The 21104-nt window shown below is 37.7% G+C and overlaps 1 protein-coding gene across 8 annotated transcripts in view; it reads right to left on the reverse strand.

The window, feature by feature from the left end:
- SPIN1 (spindlin 1) overlaps window positions 1-21104 on the reverse strand; it is a 55878-nt gene that overhangs the window by 27770 nt on the left and 7004 nt on the right. The window contains exon 1 of one of the 8 annotated variants that reach the window (XM_052778484.1): window positions 4292-4313. The exons of 6 other annotated variants lie outside the window; for them this stretch is intronic. The gene's annotated coding sequence lies outside the window, so the exon portion shown is untranslated. Of the gene's footprint in view, window positions 1-2962; window positions 2985-4291; window positions 4314-21104 lie in introns of those variants that run through there. One more of the 8 variants, XM_052778483.1, reaches the window with a different exon arrangement.

Consider the following 21104-nt stretch of genomic DNA (forward strand, 5'->3'; position numbering starts at 1 on the left):
CACCCTGCGCAGAATAAAGCAGTGTCTCCTCTCTAAACATACTTTGTGTGTTTTGGGAGTTACTTTCTGATCAGGTAACATAACCACCTAAAACAATTCTCTAGCTTAACTTTGTTAACATTCATGCTTGTTTTTCCACCAAATTACATGCATTTCACTGCAACACACAGCACAATGTTGTCTACTGCATTCTAGTGAAAGCTTCATGACCCTGCTATCCATGGAATAAGGATGTTAGTAGCACAAAAAAACAGTTATGATAATAAATGCTAATGGCACCAAACCCACGAAGTCGAGTGCTTCACTCCTAAACAGCGTATCTAAAATTACCATCATGAACACAGAAGGAAACAGTATCAGAACGTTTGCAGAGGCATTGCTTTAGGGGTAAAAGTTTGGAAGGAGAGGGAAGGTAATAGCATGCGTTGCTTCTATCTCTCAGATACAGAGCTGCAAATGCAGATTACACACCCTCTGATGTTAACTACAGGCTCGCACCTTCTCAGGAGGTCTGTTCCTGCTTTCAGAGCCACCGGTAAGCAGCTCTTCTGGCACCACCTGGTGGGCTCCAGCATTTTCACTTTGGTATCTAAAACATTTTTCCTGCATGCAACTGCCCCGTTATAAGTTTGCGTTTGCACTGGTAGTTTTTCAGTGGACGACCAGCATGTTGCAACACATCACACTAATTTTCTGTGGAAGGAGTCATTCTGAAATGAAATGCATCAGCTTAAGAGATTCCTTGGTAAGTGGTATTTTGATTTCCGTAACTCAGCTCAGAACTGCTGGTACATTTCAGTTGTTAGTGCTGAAACCATGGATGAAGCATGTATGTTATTTAGACTCCCTAACTCTTACCATATGGGTGGAAAGGATCATCCTGTGCAAGTCTTCTGTGCCCCCTCTCCCCAAAGGCAATCTTAATGTTAAAACATCTCCTAAATAACAGGGGGAATAAAAATATATGCCCGGTTTTAGTTTGTGTCACTTTTTTTCCCCTTCCCTGATAAAAAAAACCCCAAACACTTTCCTGTGATATAAGAATTCAGCCACTCAAATTCCAAATTTGTTTTGAAGCATCCTACAGGCTCAACAAGCATACTGGTTATTAAGAACTTTTTTTATCCAATCACTAGGATTTTGTGTGTAACATCTGATGTCTGACAAGAAAGATTACAGCATGGAAACTCTGAACATAGAAGTGATTTGCAGCTGACAAGCACGAAGAGCGATACATTTTAACTATGGATTTATGAGCTGAAAGATCCCAAATCAAGTACTACTATCCCTCTCCTACGATAGCCTCTGCAGTTTTTCCTCTAACCATAGATGTGTTATTTGTCTACAGTTGTGCAGAAACAAGCAGCACTGGCATGCAACCATGTGTGCATATATACAAACATACACATGCGCAAATGCACATGTATATGGTTGGACAGGGCTTTGAGCAACCTGATCTAGTGAAAGAAGTCCCCACCCATGGCAGGGGGGTTGGACTAGACGACCTTTAAAGGTCCCTTCCAATACAAACCACCCTGTGATTCTATGATAAAGACATAAATAAAACTTTAAGTTACTTTCATGCTACAATGATATAGTGATGCAACTGCAGATTATTCAGCAGAAGATTGAAAGAATCTGAAATTTGTGCAAACTATCTCTTGTTGATACGGTGTCTATTCAAGTGACTTTTATTGAGAATGGGACTGCAAATACCGTACAGTTTCTGCTAAAGAGGGAGCAGCACATGCATACACTTGAACTCTAGGGATCAGGCTATCATACCTTATGATGATTCTGGAACTGAATAAAAATGTTTAACCTTTCAGCAAACTCCTATATTTTAACTTTGTGTTAACCATATAGAATGCAAAAGACAGCACACTGCATTTTGTATTTACAAAACTTATCAAAACATTATAGCCTTAATAAATAGACAGACTATTTACCATAATATAGAGCAAAAAAGGGTTTGCTGATAAATTCTGAAGACAAGAACTTCATATTATAGCACAAAACCAGGGAAGTTGTCATAATTTAGGAATCCTAAAAAAACTGGAAATGCTATAGTAGAAGAGCAACTATCGACAGTAATATTATTTTGAAGAATTATCCCAATGGTTCAGAATTTCAGAAGTCTTCTAGCTCAGGCAACAGTTTGAACAAGTTTTGTCTAAACCATCTTTCAGCACATGTCCTTACCATACCTCTACTAAAGTTAGAAATGGTATTTCAGGTGAAATGTGGATTATTTTTTTTTTTAATTCGTTCACTTGAAGCATTAGTACAAGAACACATGCAAATGTTAACTCTCGAAGACTGCCTTCAAAATTCTTACACAGAAAAAAGAAAAAATAAAAGGAGAGAACTGAGAGAAATCCTGAAAGTATAATTTCCAATGTTTCCTATCTATGCTTGTTTTTTTTCTCTTGAATTAGCAAAATGTAGCTGTTACTGAGACAACAGCATAGTTTATTCCTTATTTCCACTGCACTTTCCTCATTACACCCATCATTAAAGCAGTCTGTCTCACTTAATCCAATTTAGCATTTAAGAACTCTTATGTTTGCAACAGATGTAATTTGAAATAAACTCTGTCAGTGTATAATTCAGCCACTTTGTAAAGGCAGCAGTAAGAACTTCATCAGAGCCAGTACTATAAAACAGAATTTTAAACACACTTGCTTATCTTTTTTAATTTCAGGGACTTAATTACCACCTTCCCAACATCAGAGTATCATCTTGCAAGACTAATTTTCAGAGCTCCCACACTACAGTTCTAAGTTATAATAAAAGCACCAGTAAAGAGAGCAGGAGAGTGCAGGATTCTCAGCCCCCATGTCAGAATGCACCTATTCTGATTTTTTAAAAAATTGTTACAGGTTAAATGCTAAAAAGATGTTATTTCCTCCAAAAGCTTATAAATAATTTTTAGCCTTGTCTGCATTACCCTTATGCTTACATAGTTACTGTAGAGATGCAAGTTACAGAAGTTAAGTGTGTTCTTGTCTGCATTAGAGCACCCATCCATCAATAGCCTGGAACGCATAAAAAACCAAGCAAGATTTTTCACTTTCTACAGAAAAACACCAAACAAAACCCCCAAACCCAGCAAAATCACATTCGACACCACCATCCTGGACACTGCTCTAAATTACAGGAAGAACACACTATATCCTGTTTGGACATATTTTGCTGGCTTGAAAAGCCCTGGATTACTGGGAGAGAGATCAAGTTCAGATATTAATTCTAAGCACCCTACAATGAAGGGCAGGGTGTTTGCCTTAAACATTCACAGAAGTATGCATTGCATTCTTAAAATAAATAAAATCTATAGGTGAAAAACCAACTGTAAAATGTGAGATTTCCCAAACCTTTTCCAACCCAAGATATCAGTCGATGGATCCGACTAGTGCCACATCAGTGAAATTGATCATTGAAGTTTAGCTGTGTAGAAATTAAGCCTTGAAGGAGGCGAAGTCTCTCCTGATAGCAAGAACTACTTTTTTGAAAGTTTAGGTATCTAGAATCAAACTCCTACTTTTTAGAAATATACCAATGTGGCACTTCTGAAGTGCATCTAAATCCTACTGCAATCAAAGGATTATTTCAGACATTATTTCTTATGCTAGCCCTCAGCATATAGTACAAACTCTATATCCAACATGAATGTGGGATTCTGGCCTCAAAAAGCAACAGTCTCTGTAAGTGGCATACCCTAAACACAGTTCCAAGGGATTCTCCAGGAAATGCATTGCATTTAGACATATCAAGCATTTTACTCAGTGGGCCACAAGTGGAAGCACAGAGTAAATAGTAAACTGTCCAAGATAAACTGCTTGGAGATGACTCAACTAGCAGGTCAGCTGTGAGCCTGGCAGAGCCTGATTGCTATCTGACTATCTGTACAGTGAAAGCACAGGAGTACCTTAGATATATTTCAATTTACCTTCTTTTTTTCCAATCTAGATTACAGCTATTACATATAGTTAGCATAACTTTTGACCATAATAGCAGCCAAAAATTAGGCACATATACTGTAGTGCAGCCTGTATGCCCTTCATATTAATTCTTCCGCTCTCGGTTCCTTCCCAACAATCTTCGTATAATCTTTATCTGTTTGCACAATACTATTGTTTTCATCTGCCACTCGGGTACCCCTTAGAGAGAATATCTGGCTTTCTTCCTTTGCAGAACCTTTCATGTGGGTGATAGTATTTTCAGTGCATTGGAACACATGACTTAATATTTTAAGTATGTATAAGCACCTCATAAGAGAACTGGTATTTACCTTCAGGGTTACAAAGCCCCAGGTTGTACCAGTCTAGTTTGTCTTTATATTCTTCAGTGGGGCAGGATAAAAGCTCTTACAACAAATTGTCCAAAGATTCTTAGCAAAGAAAAAAAAAAAAGTAGATGTTGAAGCCTGATCCATCACAGACCTGGAAGTATCTTCTACAGTTTCCTGCATATAAAAGTTAGGTAGGAATCTCAACATAACTTGTAAGAAGTTCCATAATTAACTCTCCAATATTTGTCCAAGTAGTTCAAGAAATCACTGTGTGGGAAGCTTTAATGTGCAGTTATGGTAATGAAACCCTATTCTAGAAGTCTACAGAGCTATGAGATCAATTCATAAAAAGTCTTCCCATAAAGAGATTTCTTTTCTAGCATGAAATTAAGATCATCAGATAAGGATGAAGGATAGAATTGATCAGAAGTTTAACTTGTTAACCGTTAAGGTACTTTTAAGCGAGCCACATCTATTTTCTTGCTGGCTTCACAAAGGTTTAGAGGACTACTTTTAGAGAGCACCATGACTAGACATTAAGAAGAAAGTTAAGTACTACACAGAATTAGCCATTACCCTACACACACTGCCACCCAGAAGTTATGAAATTGAGCTGGATGTCTGCCACTTAACACAAAGATCCATAAAGGCTCTCAGGGGCTTGACATTATGCCTCAGTGTCACCAACACTTCATGCAGCAGCAAAACATAATGCCAAATAATTAAGAGCGACAATTTTGACATGGATATTATTAAGTAAAAGTTTTATAATGAAACTTCATCACTTGGGTTATATCAGAATCACTTCATACATTCAAAATTGCCTAGAACTCTGACTTCAGATTCTTTTGAGTAAGGGCTGTTAAATGAAAGAGCGGGAACAAGAACCCCAATACATAGATTTTTAATCAATGAAATCTGATAGAGAAGCTTGCTTCACAACATGTATGTTAAAACTATGAGACAGTTTTCCCTTGATCTTATTTCAGCAAATTCTGTGCTAAGAACGCTGTAAAACACAGCTTACTATCAAATTACAGAACTGCAATATGAACTGTTGTAGCCCAAGCTGTTGAAACTCCAAGATAACAATGTAACTAATGTTTAGATTTTAGTTTGATGTCTTATTTCAGACCAATAAAAAAAAAAATCTGCTCAAAGAATGTGTAAACTGAACACAAAGCAAAGAAGCGGCATACAACGCAGTGCATCCTGAAAACATTTGAACCTTAGCTAAAAAGGTACAATTCTGAAATCAAACCCTGGAAATATCAATGTTAAATTCAACTTTTTTGCATACAGACACTGCTTGATAAGTTTTTAATTTTTTTTTTTAAAGACTCCACAGAAATCTGGAAATTTTTTCTCTTATTATAAAGCATGTAAATCATTATGAACTTTTTTTCCCTAGTTGGATCCTTGGAACTTACCACAATGCATTGCTATTTAATAGGAGTTAAACAAATATTAAAGGCCAAGTCGTGCACCCATCACATTTGCTTCGCTCTAATTACATACGGCTTTCTTTATAAAAACACAATTAATTCTTTCCATGTTCTTTAGAGCTCTGCTCTTCTCATATTTCACAACATTTTAAGCACATGGAAAATAACTGTTTGAGAGGTGAGATAAGCCTTAACGAGCACACAACAGAACTGACTGTTTATACTGCATACATACATTCAAGCACTTCTGTTGAGGCTATCAGGTTAAGAAGTCTGTGGCACTGTCAGCACCTAGCTTGCCTGGCTCTGCCCACATTTATTACACATCAGTTACCCTTCCAGATTGGCTAGGTCTCTTTACCTGTCAAAATACTTGTCAATCTACCATAGTTTCTGAAGCTATCTGCCACTCCAGAAAACTGAATTAAAGCAAACCAAGAAGTCTTTCACTTCTTTCTAAACTTTGAAGACCTTACTTCCCAAGCACTGCCTTATACTCTTTCTGCATTATCCTTCTCCCTGAACTTCAACCTCCAGTCTTCCTTGTGTTTACACAAGTAATTTTACCATTGCTTTATAGAAAAATTCCGCCAGTCATCTGACAATGACCAGTTCAATCAGCTGCTCAGCTTTTTTTACATAGTTCCTCATACCAATACTCTCTTGGGATCACTGTAGCATTTTTTTCAGTCCTAGCCTGTTTGCAAAACTAGCTGCAGCACACGCTTCTCCGTGGTTTCTGGTTTCTCACTGAGGGCTACTTGTCACAAATAAAACTTTTATCCAACACCTCTGAAAAACTCTGCATTTCAGTCAATAACAAAACCATTTAAAAAAAAGCATAAAGCAGAACACGGAATACAAACAGAAAAAGTCTCACTGGTCACCTTCAGCAGCACAACAAACAACGTGCTACCTACGGTTGCCATCCTATCCGGCCCACACAATGCTGGATACAAAGAGAACGTAACACTGGGACTTAAGTAGCTCTGCTGCCAAACCCCAGGGGGTCTTTGCTAAGTGTGCATGAACAGAAATTGCCCAGTGCTTATTTGTTCAAACTTGAAGTTCTTCATTAGCAATTCACTTGTAGTTCACTAGTTTTTTTAGTAAAAAAAATGCTATGTCCTTATCAAAGATACAGATACTCTTCATACACTTCAGTTTCACCTCTCTGATCTAAAGGTTAAAGTATTGGATCAAGAAGGCTACAGTTCCTTTCTGCTGAAAAAATAAAACTATTTTTCCTAATTACATCATAATGAAGACAATTAAGCAATTTTGATTAAAGTTTTATTAGAAGTTCACTCCAAAGAGCTTAAAGCATACACCCAGAATACGAGATACAAGTCTCAATGGCTGATCTCAGGCAGTCAAAACCAATTGCAAACAAGCCCTCCCAAATTTGAACATCGTAGCTTCCAGCATAAACAGAACCATGGGCAGACTCACAAAACCACAGTCCCCGAGGACCACAGAATTCTTAAATGCCTTCTTTAGAAACATTTCCCAACCACACTATCATCCCACCAGTCCAAAATGGAATAAAAGGAAACCACTTTTAATCCCTAATCTTACACCAATGTATTTTGACCAGCTCCTACACACTGTCCTTTCCATCATTTTATTAGAGGACGGATGTTTCTCCACAAAGTTTTAGAACCAGCAGTCCCTTTCCATCTTTCACCCAATGACCTCTCATTTACAATTAAATTCATTAGGCCATCCAAGTTAATAAAAAGCTTATAGCAGAAATTCAGTTCATCGGCTACTACCTAAATGAAAGTCTAAAGGTGAATATGCTTTCTAATATATTGGCAGCTCTTAGTTCACAAACACTCATTGCAGTGAAGTACTGACTCTTCAGTAATGAACCACGTTTGTCAGAAAACTTTAACTGATATTTGACAAGTCAAGTCATAAATCATTTTCAGTTAAAGTATGCAACAGTTTTAGCCAGCCAACAGCAAAACGCAGGGCACATATAAGCAAGGAGACTGCAATTTCTTATTTTATATTTAAAAGACAAAATGTTTTAAAAATATTAGTTAAGCTATCCAAACTATTGCATTTGTACTTTAAATGAGATCAGTATTTTCCTTTACAATACATAAAACACAACAGCTTATACACTTGATCCTATATTACTAGCCACAACTTTAAGAACAAAAGAGGCAGCACAGGATTTGGAACTGTTTTTTAAGTTTCCCTCCAGTTTAAAAAAAGTAATTTTATCAAATTCTGCAAATCGACCAAAATCAGTTAATACTGTTAAGCAGCAAAGTCCTGCCAAACACTTTGCTAGCCCTAATTTCACCAGCCTTTCTCCCTCTATGAGTGAATATGCTACTGAAAATAGTTGATTTTCCTCACTGTTCAGGAGGAAAAAATTAGGAATACAGCTAATGAAGACAAGCACTGGTCAGAATGAATTTCAAGCACATGTATCCATCCGTACACAACTGTGTACAGCAAGAGAAAGAACTAGTCTGGTTAATTCAAGTGAGCTCTTTGCATTATGGGTTTAAAAGGTAGAACAGCTCTAAACCCAGAAAGAGCTTTACCTACTATAGCTGAACCCAAAATACGATTATCACATATGACAGATAAACACTTTGCATACATTAAGCAAGGGACAGTCTTGAGGTATACAGAATGAGTAAGATAACCAACATTTCTAAAGAGCAAAAAGTTTTCCTATTTTATTGTTGAAGCCAACAAAATAATTAAGGCTATCAGCTGTAGATCTACAGGAAATCCATTACTGTTCCATGTAGGCAGGGGACCACGTACGCAGGGGACAGCAGGCAATCATGTAATACTGTTCTCTCTGACCTGCTTACTATTCATTGCTTTGTTGAAACAGAACAGATATGTAAGTATATGACTACTAACTACACAGGAGTTTCTTCCCTGTTTTCTACAGCTGAAGAAGTTTTCAGAGCAGGAACAGTTCTCATTTATAGTCTTCTTACTTCCAATAGTATCTTTTATTACAATTAAGACATGACTTTTTCTACTGCACATGGCATGCAAACTGTGACAACAAAACCTACTGGTATTAGAAATGCTTCAGGCATTGTCAATATCCTTTTAGAGGCCAAATATTCCAGCTGTGAACAATGCACTGAACACTTGACCCAATTTTTCAGCAACTCAGCATTTCCCTCTCATGCTGTTTTTAATAGGATCTAAGTATTGCAAAATCCATCTTGAGCTTCTCTACAAATATAGCTGTTTCTAGAAAGCCCTCAGAAGCACAAGTACTCCTCATGGTAGCTAGTTCTACTAGCAATGCATTGCATTGTTGATTTTTTTTTTTTTTTAAATGGAAAATCATTGTAATTCAGCCTTACGCATATGATTTGTACCTCCCTACAAAATAGTCATACATAAGGCTGGGTCTTGCTAGTCCTCTAAAACAAAAGCTAACTTTTCTAGGTTTAAGTGTCAACACCAAAAGGTTCTCCAGTTCACCTGTTTTAACACCCAGCTTATGCAAGCATGTATTTTAAAACTCTCCATTTATATTACATTTAACATCTGTCCACCTGTAAAGCTGGAATCAAGTTCCTCTGCTAAACAGGAAAAGGCAAGAGATTGTGATTTAAAGTGATCTTGTTTCTGTGGAAAGTATTACAAAGCGATGCTTTTCTGCACTGGTAGAGTTGGGGATTGAGCTAATGACTCTGCTGTAAGAGAAAGATTTGGTTGAAAAGAAACCTTTCTGCTTTGTCTTCCCTTAATTCCCCAGGACACTGGCAATTAAATTACAACTTCACTGACAAGTTGGTGTATTTTATTTCTTCTGTTACAAGCCTTAACACTTAATTCCACTAATATGTAGGTAGTCCAGTCAACTAGAGTATGATAATCCCGGCTCTCAAAGCAAGATGAATTTACCACACTGTACAATTCTCTTCAGATGGCTTAAGAAAAACATTATTCTAACTTTTTTGGAAAACAATGGAAGAACATTTTTTTCTCCCCCTCAACAGTAGACAACATGATCCATATAACCCCACACCATTAAAAAAAATGCCCCCCCAACAACCCCCCCCTAAATTGAACTCTCAAGTTGTATGAGTTTTATCAGCATTTACTAGTTTCTAAAAAAAAATCGTTACCAACTCATACAAAACCAAAGCAACAGTTTTCCTAAAGATGTCTACATTATTCATCTATAGCTTTTCCAACTACTCCTGAATTATTCTGTATGCTGAAGGCTTCAAAGACAGGTAATAAGTGCTTTCCCCCTCCCTTGAATGTGTATAATAAAACAGCATCTTAGACAAGTAGGCCTTAAAGTCCTCAAATTGATCATCTATTTTAAGCTGTTTCCTTGATAGTAGGTTAAACTGATTATAGCTAAAGCATATTTTCCAAGTCTTGTGTTTTCTAACTACTGTTCTCCTATATTTTTCATTTTTACTCTTAAAGTATACTGCCTAAAATTCTCCTCTCAGATTTTGTAAGCATGCTTCCATTTTATCTTTCAAATCACTAATGGAACTTGAATGAACACTAATTCAAGCACACGCCAAGCACAGTTTATCGGAACTCCCCAGGAGACCATGTAAACAAGTTATACCTACAAGAATCTTCTAGAGCTGAAGAAACTAACCTACCTAGCAAAAACCACCTCTCAGTGCGCACCTACAATTTATTTCTTATATTTACAGCTTCCATAAGTAGGTTAAGTGACATTTTCATCTGAAGGCAGCTAGCTGATTGATGAAATCAACCTCTGTTCTGATACAATTCCCTCATAAAACTGTATTTAAGAAAAACAATTCTGTTCTAAGAAATCACACATTTTCTTTCTTAAAATTCACAAACGCTCTTATAACCATTGTTACAGATACTTATGGAGCAAAAATACATAACTGTTTTAAAAATGTGAGTAAATAATAAGGTAATGACAAATTTCCAGATGGGCAATCTGGTATACACAAACACCTGAAAACTCACCACATATTACAAGCATCCATAAGTATACCTCAATACCTGCACCATGAATATAGACAAAGAAGATTAACCCAATGAACTTCAGCAGCAAGAACTCCTCTGTTTTGCCCTCACAAGCTTTTAATAACAGTGATTGACTGGACACCTCTCAACCCTCAGACAAGCAGCAATGAAATGTGGCTTATTAGTTCTAATGACCAAACAACCCAAGATGTGGAACAATTCACTATCAATTTTTTAAGTCTGTTTCCTGAAGAGTGGTAAAGATTGGCAGGTACTTGAAGCTAATGTAAGCTCAACAGAAAGTAAGAAATCCCTATAAAATAATTGTAGACCAATTTGCAATATTCCAGCCCATTAGTGACTGATACTGTTGTTAAACTGTTCAGAGAAGAACTCTGAACTAACAGGAGAAAGAATCACTTTGGCATGGCAGAAAACTGTGGAAATAACCAGAAATATTATGCTTCAGTAAAATTTGTGAATGTTTAATTGTCCACAAAATATTCTAGCACAGCTCCACGACAATCTTTCAACTTGCAGCCTTATTTATGTACCATGAATAGAAGTCACTGAAGTGAAAGAAATACAAAAAATACTTTTATACTTAGTTTTGTGTTGGGTATAACCAGCAAATTCATACAGTTCTCTGAACTTTAGGAACTTGCATACCATGCAGCCTCTGTCACACCTGCATGTACATGATAACCTGAGTGATGTTTGCAATAGAACTGGAAGTGCAGATACACAAAACGGACTCCTCTTCCCCCTCTGCTAGCAAATATAGCTGTTTTTCCATTTGTGGAATTAAAAAAAGATGGACAAGGATGGACAAAGGGGATGACTAACTTTGCTTTCATCAGAAGAAAGGTGTACTTTTATTACGCTTTCTCTATTTTTCATCCTTTGTTTTTCATATAAAAGGAAGCAAGAAGTACCATTAGTGGATACATCATTCAGACCAGTACTGTTGTGTAGGATTTAGCTCACCTTTGTCCAGAGGTTTTTGAAGTTCTTGATCTTCCCTTGACGAACAGACAGGTGTGCCTGCAAGAGATGATCATCTTGGCTGGTCCAGCTCAGTAGGTCACAGATCAAGGCTTATCCCATTGTTTGGGTGTTTGAAGCAACTGGTAACAGTTTGGGAACCTCTGATCAAAGCCTTCTTCATTATATGTTTAATTATGTGCTGTTCTGTTCTGGGAGTTCTTCAGAGAAAGAAAAAAGGCCAGGGAAGGCCTATAACCCACTATCGTACATCAGTGGTTATGGAATTTACATCCAAAGAGCACTAAACATTAAATGCTAAACCTCAAGTCATATGGTCTGATTAGAAGTAAGTGACAGTAATAACACTACATGTTCACTAACCCAGACAAGCTACCAATACATGAGCTGATGGTTACAATTAACTGTAGGCATAGGATTTTGCCTGAAAGGGAAAAGAGCTAGTCACCAACACGTACAGGCAAAAAAAAAGCACTGACAAATCCAAAGAGACAGAATAATTAAAGAAAACAAAATTCCTGAGGTAAAAGGGGTTGGGAGTGGGAAATGACATACACATGCCATATCCAGAATACAGTAAGAAAAAAAAAATAAAAAAAAGCTCTTTTCAATTACAGGCTTGAAGTTTAGTCTCACACTGAGTAAAATTAACTTTCTGAAATTCCCTCCAGGTTTCAGGATAAAAGACAACTATATGCCCGCCACTTTAAGAATACATAAATAAATAACCCAGAAAACAAAAGAAAGTTAAGTTCTTCAAAGATGTATTCCAGAAAGCCTTGCAGGTTTAGACTGTTTTTAGGGCTTATCAAAAGTAAAGCTAGGTATTATGCATTTGTCTAAAATTAAACTGATTTAAATGTAATAGTTTCTTATTTGATCTGCCTTTCACCTCAGCAATGTCACAACCAGATTCAGTAATAGTTGGCCAAGGGACTCAGCGACATTTTGCCATATGCTTGCCCTTTGAAAAATTCCTTGTTTCCCATATTAGTCCAGAAATACATTTCAAAAATTGAACACAAGAGTCCAGAAAATTGAATCTGAAATTTGGTATTAAAAACACACACACTGGCTGTTCTACTGAATAGAAATCAAGCTAAAGAAGGAATAATAGAATTGACTAGTGCCAAATGAGCTTGCAACAGCTTCATTAAAAAAACAGAATGTGCTTGTCAACAAAAAATTTTAAGTTCCACATTAATTCATGTACAGGTTTTTAAGTAAAAAAAAAAAGTTTCCAGTCTACTTCCTTTCCAACAGCTGAGAAGAAAAAGTGAAACATTTATCTATACACAAACCTTTCAGTCATTCTTTAGCACAGCAAAACTAATCTTGAAAAAAAAAAAATTGTCCATTACTGCAATATTATGCACACCTTTAGTACTACAACAACAGAGACACAGGCACAGAACATTTTTAAAGAGTTGGTTTAGAGGTCTAATCTACTCTTCCCTCAAGCAGCACTGATAAGCACCAACTCTTTTAACTATTATGGAATGATTTGCCTATGCCAACAGAAGGCATAGTTCAATTTCAGTATTCTTCTGTCCTTCTACTATAGAACCATCATAAACAGCTATGAGAGTTTAGCCAAACAGCTTTAAAAACAGTGGTAAAGTTTATCACTTACTCAGTAATATTAAGATACGATTTCATTTCTTTTCACCACATTGCTACAATTCTTCCTGTGACTTTACACAATATATCCAGGACTCTGAAGCACAATGACTTTTTAAAGCATCCACATAATTGCTCTTACAGGCAATGCAAAACTACTTGCTGACCAAACCTTGTGTATGTTCCAGCTTATCGATTGATCATTTAATAAATGCACAACCCTCCATGCTTAAAGAAATCTTACAGGATGCTTTTATTTAAAAAAAAAATTGAAGAGATCTAGTATTTATTCAAAGCCAGGAGAGCTTTCCCTGCATCCGTTTATCCAAAGGTAAATTTTAACTCACTCCTAATTGTTCAGTCTACTGCAAATTACCTTGCATTTAACCACAGGGCAAGAACACGCACAGACACCAGGGTAACAAGTTGTCACAGGTCGGTGCAATTGCCTTAAGTTGCACACTTTTGCATCATGGCAAATATGAAGCAGTTTAGCTTCTCCTTATGGATTGGTAGCTATCCTCCTCTTCCTGTGAGTCCAAAAACCATAAGCACAAAAATAACCACTGCCCAGGATATGACAGCAGCACCTTATTACTGGACAAGTCGTATACTTGCTACCATTCTATGGTAAATGCAAGTGAACTTTTAAATTTTATAATGCAAGTATTTTGTCCTTACTCATGCTCTTACAGATGGACTTGATGCAAATAATTTATTATAATTTTAAGTGAGTTTACTCAGTTTAGTTTGGTAACAGTTACATAGACAGGTCTCTGGGAACTAGAGAGGGAAGTGTCTATTTGAAAAAGACATTTTTCTGTTCTCTGCTTGTCTCCTCATAGGGGATACTTATGTCATCAGCCTTTGTTTGAGGACTAGGTTTAATTGCTGTTGTGTTAGTCTGAGAAACATTGTTCCGAAGTCAAAAGGATCACCCAAACATTCTGGAAGAGCAAGGCCAGGGCAAACATACCTAACCCTGCTGTTAGAAGGTAACGGAATGCTAAGTTACTGCACTTAGCTAAGTCTGTTAGGTTAATTAATCATGACACATCAAACTCATGGGTTCACATCTCTTTAGGAGTCTGGCTGATCTTTCTAAATGACATTTTAAGTGTACAAGAGCCAGTTCTCAACAATCCAGGCTAGTAACACTGCTACACACCCCTTCCAACATTGAGGGAACGTAAAGTTTCCTTTCATGTATTTTGAAGAGGAAAAAAATCTGCCATTTGACAGACCACTTTCAAGTTTTTTAGCTCACCAGTACTCTATGCATCGTAAGTAACAAATTATTCTTGGATATGTGTTCTGACACTTTAGAGCCTACTACACTGAGAAGATGCCACTGCAACACCAAATTGAAAATAAGCATAATTAAAATATTTTCCTAAGCCAAACTTAAGAATGTGACATCAGTTAGTTTTGCACAAGCAAATATTTTGCTGACATAGTTGAAACATTTTTTTTCTCTCTAATGCAGCAGGTTTCTATAACTTTATTCATGAAGGCCCACAGCAAAAAACATCTTTTATTTCCTCCATTCAGAGATGACAGTTCATGCTCTAACGATCATTGATTCTTACCATTTACATCCAATTTCTGCAGCTGTTTTATAACTTACTCATGACATAATCACCATTTGTCTTCAAGATAAGCAGTGGCAGGCCACCAATTTGAGGGAGAGGGCCAGAAGACACCAAAAACAGTGTGGGGGGAAAGTAAGCCAAATAGTTATACATCAGTACTTAAGGCTTGAGCTATAACAACTACCTACCAGTTTTAAAAGCAGACAAAATACATGAGCATTCAAAATTCTTATTAGGACAAGTTATGAATCACAGCATTAATTAGATAGTCAAAATTTAATTGTTATGAACCTCAGCCTAAGCAACCAATAAGGATATTACAAGTAAGTAGTAATTCAGCACCTAAAAAAAAAAAAAAACAAAAGCAGGGCCACAAAATACTTAAGAGGGACCAGGTTAGAAAATTCAGTTATCCACATCAGGTCTGCATCCAACCAAAACCATGACAAGCTTTACTATGAGCCCATTTATTCATGGATTTGAGACACATGCCTAAACTTCTCCTATGATCAACAACACAGTAACTACAATCATAGTCAACAGTGTTTAATGAATCAGGGGTATTGACTTGGGTCTCTTGGACAAAAATACTGACTGCCTCTACTCTGATAAAAATGGAGTTCTCTCTCTCAAATCAGCTGGGAGTAGGGGGAGGAATTACAGTGAAGTTATTGGGTAAACTAAGGCCTCCTCTAGTCACAAGAAAATGGACAAATAATTTTATTAGGAATTACTGCAATGAAAGAGTGAAGAGTAACATTTTGCAGACTGAAGCATGATCACACTGAAACAGAGACCCTAAGCCCATACTCAAAGCATAAAAAATTTTCTCTCTACACACCTGATTTTAAGAAAAAGCTTATAGACATGATTAGGCAATTTAAATCACCTGTAATTATCATCCTATCTTTGGAATGATCCGGGAAAAAAACACTGAAAAAAGGACTCAGGGAAAACGATCTCTTGCCTTTAATCTGCATCTTGAAAAAGCTGAGCAACCAGTCGTGAACTGAATTTGTCTTACCTATTTTCTTCACCTTGAGCCATTTTTGCTTAGATTAAAGCTGTTCTCATACAAATGCATTCAAGTAACTGTTTACACTACAAACATAAATGATTTAAGTGAAAGCATTTGCTGTTAAGAATGGCAAGTCTCTTGCCATGGCTACTAACCAATAATCTGATCTTCGTTTTTCCAGACCAACTGCATTCACTCACTGTCTACAATGTTAATCTCAGCCTAAACAGATCAACTTTAAAAGGTGAATAGCTACAACAGATGTCAAAGTTGTAATACATAGTAACGGCAAGACACTGAAAACAAAATTCAGCATTGTATTACAAGCTCTGGCTACAGCTAACTACACTGTTTTTCATAAATTTGGAGGATCAATGAAAGAATAGTACTTTAGAAGAAAAGTTGTTACTTACAGAAGAGTAGTATAGCTGTAGAGAAAAAATATCAGAGATTTGCAATATTAATAATTTAAATACTGCAGTCAACACTGGATTCATCAGCAAGGACAATGATAATTTATTAAACTGCTGATCATAGGGCTTTTTTTCTATAAAAAAAATGAAAATCATTGGCATTGTGACATTACATGGTATTTTCTTTGCTTATGCACAGGTCTTTCAGATTTTTGGTGGAAAACACCACACGTCCTGCACAAGTTGGGGGGGGAGCAGGACAACAGGGAGAGAAAAATAAAGCTGTGAAACCAGTGACTTTCCCTAAAAGCAGTGGAAACACCAGAACAGACCAAGCCTCATATTGCTGGTGCTTTTTAAAACATGGAAGAAAAATGCACAAAGTACTAGTTCTGAAACTGGTATGGTAACTGCATACTCATGAAACTAATTAGAAGATCCTGAAGTACTTAAGAGGATGAAGAACTGTTTCAAGTTACTCTGGAAAGGTTATTTACTGGACTGTGAAAAATGTACTTTTAAGAGAACACCTGCATGAGTTTGAGTATATGACAATATTTGCTCAGAAACTGCTGCCTTAAAACAGTGAACTCCTCTTGTTCTGTAGTAGCAGAAAGGTGACGAAATGATGGCAGGAAGGAAGTCAAGACTTTAAAAATAAGGACCACCTTGTAATCCTTGCTTCCTACCATACCGTGCTTGTCCCACAGCAGACACGCTTTCCTCTTAGACTTTGACAACAAGCTCTGATCAAAACCCCTGCTTTGAAATTACTTCACCATGCATGCAGCACAAATGGAAATGAAATGAGAAAGTAAGTTAATCAAGATAGGACTTCAGACTGAGAACTTTCAGCAGCAGCAACAGGTAGAGGTATACTTTTCTCTTTTTAGCTTCATAATGTAATTTTCTCTCCAGAAAGCTTTATATCTGACCTGAACTAGATTCACTAACATAAACATTTAACTGTATTTCCTGAGATTTTGCATAAATCTAGGTATGGGTAATAATGACAACAATCCCCCCCAAAAACACACATGCCTTTTTCCTTTTGGAAACGCACATACTTATTTGCAGAGAGGACTACATTGTCCTGTAGTACTTGAAAGAAGGTTGAGTCTACTCAACTGAGGAGCAGAGGAGGGGAGAAATAGAATTCAAAAAGGGAAAAAGTAAAGTATCTTCCAATGAAAACAGGATCTCAGAAGGCAGGATATCCTTCCCCATAAAAGCAGGTGAGGCTTTCTAGACATCTGTCCTACAGATAAACAGAGCACACACAAGAACAGACAACCACATGTCTGCCTTTTATGCTGATCCCTGCTTCATATTTAACCTTGTGCCACCCCTGCCCAAACATAAAGTCTCCCAGAAATGTGGTTAGAGGCCTAAGTATAACTGAAAACTAGGATGTTTATTCACAGCAAAGTCTCCGCCCACCCCATCCTGCTTCAATTAATTTTATACATATGGGGAAAAACAAAGCAAAAACCTCACCTCATATGAATCCATATAAATTCCATCCTTCCAAGCATCTAGCCTAAAACTATCTGTAATGCAATGCCTCCTTCAGCCCTGGTTCCCCACCAAGGTCACAGCAAGATATTACTACTGGAAAATGTACTTTTCATCCACTATTAATACAGCCACATGTCCCTAGTGATATGAAATAACACATATTTGTCTCATGTCTCTCCATACAAGCCACAGGTATACACACAGGTATAACTGAGGGTAGGAGTGAATCTCCCCGCCACCTTAAACAGTTAGGAGAGCACATGAACCAGAAGAGAGTCTGCTTGCCCTCTCTGTCTTATGGCTGACACCTAACAATGAAGTATGCTTTTATTGACAAAATGGAGGTGCAGCAGACAGAGAGATGCAATTCACCTGAGGTGTACTCCTGCAGTCTAGGGACTAGAAGAGATTTCTATCTGTCATGGTTTAACCCCAGCCAGCAACTAAGCACCACACAGCTGCTGACTCACTCCCCCCACTGGTGCGATGGGGGAGAGAATCAGAAGGGTGAAAGTGAGAAAACTCGTGGGTTCAGATAGAGACAGTTTAATAGTTAAAGCAAAAGCCGCACACGCAAGCAAAGCAAAACAAGGAATTCATTCACCACTTCCCATCAGCAGGCAGGTGTTCAGCCATCTCCAGGAAAGGAGGGCTCCATCACACGTAAGGTTACTTGGGAAGACAAAAACACCATCACTCCAAACATCACCCATTCCTTCTTTCCCCAGCTTTATATGCTGAGCACAGTGTCATATGGTCTGGAATACCCCTTTGGTCAGTTGGGGTCAGCTGTCCCAGCTGTGTCCCCTCCCAATTTCTTGTGCACCCCCAGCCTACTCGCTGCTGGGGTGGTGCAAGAGGCAGAAAAAGCCTTGACTCTGTGTAAGCACTGCTCAGCTGTAACGAGAACATTCCTGTTATCAACAGTTCCCAGCCCAAATATAAAACTTAGCCCCATACCAGCTACTATGAAGAAAATTAACTGTATCCCAGCCAAAGCCAGCACACTACCCTTATTCACTCCTAGAGAAGCCTTTTCCTCCCTTCAGCAGTAGGGAGAGATGACCCTGAGGACAGCCACTGTGAATGTTCCCTCCCCATACCAACATGATGTCCATCATGTGTCATAAGCCGACTACCCTGAGGTGTTATGTATTGGTAAAGGTTCAGGCTGTCAGGGACAGATCCCAGTGATAACAATACTCGGATTCCTCCCCCGTCACCTTACTTCCACCCAACTGTTTGAAGTGGGTATATGTACAATACCAGACCAATGTCCATAGAATGATGTTTGAAAATAGGAGATAAAAGAAAGTACCCACTGGGCTCCACTAGGAAGAGAATTAAACCAATCAAACATCAGAATTACCAATATATGTATGCTTTATTAAGCATCTAAATACTCGCTAATGCTTGCTATATTAGATCTAACAGATCTAACTCTATTCAAATATTCACTGATAAAAGCATATATGAACTTAATAGTAACAAGAGCAATGATGATACAGGTAACACTCATGATTGCAATTAAGGCAACTGCCAGTGTCATACAGTCAAGCATCCCTGGCCAGGAGGATGTCAGCACACTAGTGAGATCCTCAGCTGGCTCTGTCCTGAAGTCAGCTTTTATAGAGCTGCTTTACCCATGTGCAATTACTTACAGCTGTGACCCGAAAGCAAACCACAGGCAAAGTTCTGTCAAAGAGTAGATTTCCATCTTTTGGAGTTAAGCATTTGCTGTAGCAAGGTGCTTATGGTTTCTGTTAAAGATGGGGGGAGCAGAGAGGGAGGGAATTGGTGACCATGCCATGCAAGTATCCAAAGTATCCACCAGTGGTTTCCCAGTATGTCAAACACCTGCATATTCCTTAACCCTAAAAGCACTTTAAGAGTTAGATTTCTATGAAGTCCCATGAAAGGCAGAATTTACTGTTAAGCTATTTTTTTAATATACTCTCATCAGAGCATGGATTTTGGCCAATCATATCTCAAAATTGCAGTTCCACTGACCACAAAACAACCACTAATATTATCTTTCACCATTCAGACAAAGAAATTCTGAAGGGGATTGTCACGGTTTAACCCCAGCCAGCAATTAAGTACCACATAGCCGCTCACTCACTTCGTAGGGGAGAGAATCAGGAAAAAAAAAAAAGTGAAACTTGTGGGTTGAGATAAGAACAGTTTAAGTGATCAGAAAAGGAAGAAAATAATAATAAAAGAATTGGACCACAGAAAACAAGTGATGCACAATTCAATTGCTCGCCACTCGCTGACCGATGCCCAGTTAGTTCCAAAGCAGTTGCCCCCCAGGCCAACTCCCCCCAGTTTATATACTCGGCATGATGACACATGGTATGGAACATTCCTTTGGCCAGTTTGGGTCAGCTGTCCTGGCTGTGTCCCCTCCCAACTTCTTGTGCCCCTCCAGTCTTCTTGCTGGCTGGGTATGAGAAGCTGAAAAATCCCTGACTTGGTATAAACACTACTTAGCAACAACTAAAACCAGTGTAATAGCAACATTATTCTCATACTAAATCCAAGACATAACACTATGCCAGCTACTAGAAAGAAAATTAACTCTATCCCAGCCGAAACCACGACAGGGATTAATGAAGAAAAAAGCCATTATGTCCATTTAATAAAGCTCTCTGCAACTGGAAGGTTCTGAGAAGGAAGTAGTAAATTAATCTCCAACATATCTGCTCCCATTCTGATTTCACTTTGGTGTTTGGATCATTGCTTAAAACACATGTAGTTATGAAACAGGACAGACAAGCAATTGCCCAGAGTCATACAGACATGTATAATTATGAGTTACATGACCTATATCCTCCAAGCATTATTTTGATTTATCATTCCTAGAAAATTGAATAAAGACAGTCTAATATGCAAACATTTTTACAGTTCAAGTTGAAGACCAGAGATAAGTTACAGACATGCAGAAGAACAGAACAGACACAATACTGGCCAGTATATGATAGGTACTTAGCCTTTGCATACTAGAAGCCTAAGCACTGTAGTAAATTTTAGCAGACATTATGTTTGTCAAGGCATTTGGAAAAGGTTACCAAGAAAACTTAACAGAAATGTCACCAGGGAACTATCCTAGAACATGCCGCCTTCTATGCTACTCAGCTCACACCAATTAAATCTAGAAAGCTGGAAATTTCAGTATTTAATCTCAACAGCAAACACAAGATTATATGCTGGACTTAAGCTACCTTTGTT

The sequence above is a fragment of the Harpia harpyja genome, chromosome Z (assembly GCF_026419915.1).
Source record: "Harpia harpyja isolate bHarHar1 chromosome Z, bHarHar1 primary haplotype, whole genome shotgun sequence".
NCBI classification, from domain to species: Eukaryota; Metazoa; Chordata; class Aves; order Accipitriformes; family Accipitridae; genus Harpia; species Harpia harpyja.